The following is a 6,541-nucleotide window of genomic DNA, read 5'->3' as shown; positions in this document are numbered from 1 at the left end:
CCCTTAATCAGCTGTTTCCTCCGAACACCCTTTTCAGTTTGATCTGGCAAACACAGCTGTAAAATGTCCTGGATATTCAGTTGCCAATATCAGTAACACTGTACTCATGTCACTATAATGGCATAAAATAATATCCATTTCACTCAATGTAAACATTGATCTTATCTGGCTATTTGAGAGTAAAATACACATTCTGATAGAGTGCCTTTCATTCTCCTTTTTAACCTATGAGTCCCTGCCCATAGTCACCTTTATCCCTCATATTGATCCGGTTAGGAAACAGTCTGACACAGTCATACTCATAGATTCAGACCTAATCGGTAATGTTGCATGGAACTCCATCACCACCTATGGATATATCCTGTCCCACTGGCAGGACAGACCCACCAGTGATGGCGGCACCATGGGATAGAGTCAGGAAATTAGTTAACCGTGGAATTCCCCAACAATGATTCTAGAATCCTGGAAATCTAATAGTAACAGGTCACGATGGTCAAGGAAACCACCTGATGATAGACATCTACTACCCTCCACACGACGCCTCGGTGAAAACTGTGTTCCCCAAAACGTTAAAAACAAATCAGAGTAAGCACTGAGTCTAACAAGAACACACAACGTACTCTTGGTGTGGGACTTCATAGTCTATGACTAAGAGTGTGTCCACATGCCCACCACTGACTGACCAGCTAGGCCTCAAATACACAGCAGGCAGACTGTGGGAAATGATGGGGCTACCAAGAAGAGGGAAACATTTTCACCAAAGTCCTTCTCACTGATGGATCTGATCCTAAAATTAACTCCAGGAGCAGCAGGCACACAGTCCTATCGGAGGGAAATTCTAACTCTCCTATTGAAGGTACTGCCCACTGTGCTCTGTAGCACTACCCCCTGTGAGATATGACATATTTCTAAAGGATCGAGAAAATGGAAACCGGGCATCCATGAGTCACAGTGGGCAATCAGCAAATGCAGCATCAATGGACTTCCCTCCATCATTAAGTTAGAAGTGCGCTGTCACTGACGGTACCAAATGTTCAGCACCATTCCCAACAACACCCGGACTGAAGCAGCCGATGCAGCCTCTCAAGAGTTTTAAACACGAACAGAAAGAGGCCATTCAGCCATTCGAGAATTCTACTCAGACATTTGAGCAAATCTTCTCATCTCTCATGACAGATACACAGGAAATGGAAGGGAACATTCAGCCTTTGAAATCTATAGCACAGGAATACGGGGAGGACTGGTTACTGAGACGTGAGCAGGTAGGAACGTGGGATAAATCCGTCTTTATCAGTTCGACACAAATTGACGACTATAGTGGCACAGTGACCAGTGTTCGGTCCACAACTATTTGCAGCCAATATCAACGGTTTCGATAAGTGGAACAAACACCTTCTTACTAAGATAGGCAGGAATGTAAGTTATCAAGAAGAAGTGGAGAACCTCATATTGGATATCAATACACAATAACGTGACAGCAGGAATATAACGTGGGTAACTGTGAATCTGAGAATTTATTTTTCAGGAAGCAGAAACGGCAGTGTATAAATGGAGAGAGATGACACGACTTCATGATACAATGTGTATTCTGAGCCGTTTCGGCATCAGAAGAGTTGCGGCTTCGCCCTGATGCGTTCCTACCGAATGCTCCCAGTGACCACATACCTCTCAGTACACGCGGGATATTTTGATGTGGTTCGTTACCAGTGGGGAGTGAAGAGAGCGACGGTGTTTTGAAACTTGTGTCAAGCGGCCAACCTTTATCGGAGATGCCATACTTTCGCTCGAAGTGGAGACTCAAAGAAGATGGGAATGGCTGACGACTTCTGAAAGAAGAAGCTGTGGCTGCTGGCAAGACAGTGGGTATTCACCAAAATGGTGTTCTGTGCATGAACACATTGCAACATTAATTAGGTGAGTGTTCCTTAGCTTCATCAACCTCTCCTGATTAACATGGGGACAACACAGAAAATATACACCAATGGGCATCACGCTATAATGGCAAAACAAGTATGCACCCGCAGCTCCTTGATGAGGGAGAAAGCATTGCATTCACTTCTCCATCATATATATCCTCCATCAACGAATGGTGACGTTGGAGTCGTCACACTGGGATGTGATGGATATGTCATCCGCTCCGTCCTGGAAAGTCCTGGTTCATAGAAACTGAATGAAACTGTGAGCCTAACCGCCACTGGCAGAGCCCTCCTCCCCTGGTGTGAAGCTGCAGGTCATGTTGAATGAGATGGGGAGACTGGGCGCCTCCTAGCAGAGCGCTTTAGGGAACATCTCCGAGACATCCGCACCAATCAACCAAACCGCCCCGTGGACCAACATTTCAACTCCCCCTCCCAATCTGCCGAGGACATGGAGGTCCTGGGCCTCCTTCACCGCCGCTCCCTCACCACCAGACGCCTGGAGGAAGAACGCCTCATCTTCCGCCTCGGAACACTTCAACCCCAGGGCATCAATGTGGACTTCAACAGCTTCCTCATTTCCCCTTCCCCCACCTCCTCCTAGTTTCAAACTTCCAGCTCAGTTACTGTCTCCTTGACTTGTCCGACCTGCCTATCTTCTTTTCCACCGAAACACTCCACCCTCTCCTCCTTGACCTATCACCTTCATCTCCTCCCCCACTCACCCATTGTACTCTATGCGACTCTCTCCCCACCCCCACCCTCCACTAGCTTATCTCTCCATGCTGCAGGCTCACTGCCTTTATTCCTGATGAAGGGCTTTTGCCCGAAACGTTGATTTCGCTGCTCGTTGGATGCTGCCTGAACTGCTGTGCTCTTCCAGCACCACTCATCCAGTATTTGATTTTCAGCATCTGCAGTCATTGTTTTTACCATGTTTTACAGGAAGAACAACCCAGGAAAGTTAAGCTTTTTGAATGCTTCATTCCAATGCCCACCACTTTGTGAATTGTCGAGTTTCCCAATAAAAACACATTTGTAACGATATACCTTCCATTTACCCTGTGCCTGCTTAGGCATTCAAAGGTTCCACCGCTGTTCTGAATAACTTTAAATCCACTTTCCTGATTTTCCTGGAAAACTTGAAAATGTCTCGAGCCGAATTGCATCGTGTTTTCCGTTTAGTTTTTGGGGTTTAGATCCCATTATGGACCTGTACTAGATTGCAGGAAATTGAATAATATGAAACGTACCAAAAGCACTTGCAGCATTTTAACTCAATGCAAAGTCAGCCATATGGCAAAGGTGACATAGCGAAAGCAGATCGGTATAGGATGAGAGGTGAAAGACATGAAAGAGACTGAAGCGGCAACGTTATCACGCAGAGGATGGTACGTGTATGGATTAAGCTGCCAGACGAAGTGGTGGTGACTGGTACAATTGCAACATTTAAAATGCATCTGCTTGGATATATGAAGAAAAGGATTTGGAGGGCTTTGGACTGGTTGCTGGCAGGTGAGACGAGATTGGGTTAGTATATTTGTTAGGCATGGGCGCTTTGGACAGAAGGGTCTGTCTCCATGCTCTGCACACCAATAACTCTCGGACTAAAACATTACCTCTGTTCTTCTCTGTTCACGTACCCCTCCACTAGTTGAAACTTTGCAGGAGTTCTCTATATGACTGAGACCTTTCCCTGGTACAGACACTCCCTCAATTCACAAATATTTGTCCTGCTGAAAAATTTTCATTTCAGAACAAAGGAGCTGAATTTTCTTGCCCCCAAACCTGATGCCCCAATATTCCCTTCTTCATGTCAATAGAGTCTGCTCTCAGTGAGGTGGGTTCTCCCAGTCTCGGCATTGCAAGCGCCTCGAAACCATTAGATAAATCTCTCGCTCTCAGCGATTGCATCACTGCAGCCACATCTGCCCGCTCATCCACATCCCAGTTTCAGTTCGATTTTTGGTGCTGTGCCACTTAGTATGTCTGATTCCTGTCTGTGAACTGGCATTTTTTGATACTGCACAGAAGATGTTGCTTGTTTTCTGAGGATTTCGGTGAAGTAACCGTTGTTAAACAGCATTGATGTAGAGAGAGATATTTCAACAATATATTGCAATTTCACCACCACTTTGACGTTTTGTAGAATTCTATCAAGCTTAATCTTCAATAAACTCACTGATGGAATCTCCCCAACCTTTGAGGAAACCACAGTAATGGTTAAGCCCACTCTGAGTTCCTGAATTTGTTTTTCATATGATTTATAAAGAGCAATGTTCCAATAATGATGACTCGACAATATCTCCCTCCCTCCAGGCTCAGGAGCCATTTCCCCCAGTTTGTACCGTTTTCTCTCTCTTGTTCAATGCCTTAATCACGCTCTCAAAAAGTCCAGTAAACGAGACTATATCACAGTTCACTGGCATCGATAAAATCAATAGCATCACCTCACCTGCCTTCTCTGATCCTGGAATACCAATCAGAATTGCGTTTGTCAGGTACAACTCGATGTTAACATATATATTGACATCTGCCTGTCATAAACGCATGTTGCTTTCGGAGCATTTTTTAGTTAGATTATAGACGATAAAGGTTCTCAAAGCATTTTAATGATATTGTAATGACAGATCAGCATTTACAAAGTGTATACATCTATCAGAGGACAGAGAAGCATGTTTGAATTCTGGTAAACATCTTGCATTGCGCCAATGTCCATAACAGTTTGAATGATTACACTCAATCGATATAACATCTCAAAAATCTCTTCTCTCAGACACCCTCATATATGCCATTCAGAACGCCTAAATTTTAAAAGTTATTTTGAATTATAGTAATACCGTATTGAATTGAAAGCGGTTAACTGGATTTATTTGTTTAGCGAATGTGATTAAGGTTAGTCCCCGTGGAATCTAAATGTGTCAGTCGAGGATTAGCTCCTTCTATATATAAGGCACTAATTTCAATGCATTATTCCACAGTTTGAGCGGGAGCATCACCACCTGCACGAACAAGCATCAGCAGACTGAGAGGAGTAGGAGAGATTGGAATCGGAGAACTTTAGACTGGAATATTATGATAATGGACAAGCATTTGAGAACAATAGACTGGAATGTTCCAACAACGGACAGGAGTTTATTTGAAGGACTTTATTATCTTTCTCAGCCTTGGATATCATTAGCATCGCGGATCCAGGATATTGTTTGGATCATTCAAGGTGGTTACTATCCCATCCTTGCTGTAGTCGGTGTTCCTGGTAAGTCCCTTTATCTGTATATTGAAACAGGTTAAAATGATTTTCTGCTCCTGATACGTAAATTTTGGAAAGGTGGTAGTCAAAGTTTTCAATTCAAATCAAGATTTCCTTACCTTATAAATTATAGCTAACAACTCAATATTTTCAATTTAGTCACTGGAATGCAAAGAGAAAACAGACTGTTGTGAAACTCTTTTTTCTCCTGCACAGATTTACATGTCTATATTCTCTACTCTCAGCAAACTTGTCCAGAGCCAACATCAAGATGTCTCAGTCTCCATATTATCATCTGTTTAACTGCTGAATAAACCATCCTTTGTATCTTTGTAAAATTCGGATACAGCTGTTTCAAGTCCATTCTAACCACACTTCCGTTAACAAATGATTGGACTTGAAATATTAACTTGTTCTATCCACAGAATCTGACAGGTTGGAAGAAAGTACATTGTGGTCAAGTCATTGACTCATAATCTGCAACCACAGAATTATAATCTGTTGGTATAAGCACATCTGCGTGCCTTATGTCCTTTCGGGAAGACAATGGATCATTCTTCTCTTGGTCAGGTCTCCGGATGACTGCAGACACACGGTAATGTGTTTTCCTTTTGACTGATCCGGGAAGAGCTGAACCAGAATCTCAGTTCAAGACAGGCATAACACACTGTCCTGATAAGGGTGACTCACATCCGGTGAGAGAAGACGAAAAGGAAAGATAGCTAAGCTCCCTGCCCCTAAGTTTTTCCCACTTCCTTACATTTGCATTCAAGGAGGCGGCCATTCCCAAATTCAGATGCATTCTGTCCCATTCAAATTCTTCCAGAGACTGATGTTTATTTCCATAGACATCTCAGGTGCTGGCTTTATTGTTGCTGAAATACAGTTTAAATTTCACGTCAGTCGGAGTGCACAGAGAATGAATGGCATTTTATGTCATGACAAAGCAAGGGAGATGGCAATGTGAGGGATAAAATTATGGTGATCGACGCTGAAAGTGTGGTTGACGGCGTATTTGGGATATTGTGGACAGATTTTCTCTCCTGTATTAGAAATATACCCCTTGACACAAAGTGCAAAGGAACTTCACCAATCTAACCACTGGGATGACAGCACAATGAAGAGTTAGTGAAGGTTACTCTGTAGCGTTGTGAGAAAATAAGAGGTGATTGCATTGACCCTTGAGGGTGATATGCTTTCACTCATTAAATCATAAACAGATATGGATAAGCTAAAAAATACATGGCTTTTTTTTTCATTTGGATAACATGATTCTGGATAGTTATGTGCCGCTGACAATGTTCCCCTAACTCACACCCACTCCACATTTCGATGGAGAGACAAGGATTCCAGTCTTTGAATAAAGTCTTCCCAT

This window comes from Chiloscyllium punctatum, chromosome 43, assembly GCF_047496795.1.
Source record: "Chiloscyllium punctatum isolate Juve2018m chromosome 43, sChiPun1.3, whole genome shotgun sequence".
NCBI lineage: Eukaryota > Metazoa > Chordata > Chondrichthyes > Orectolobiformes > Hemiscylliidae > Chiloscyllium > Chiloscyllium punctatum.
This window is presented reverse-complemented; position numbering follows the sequence as displayed.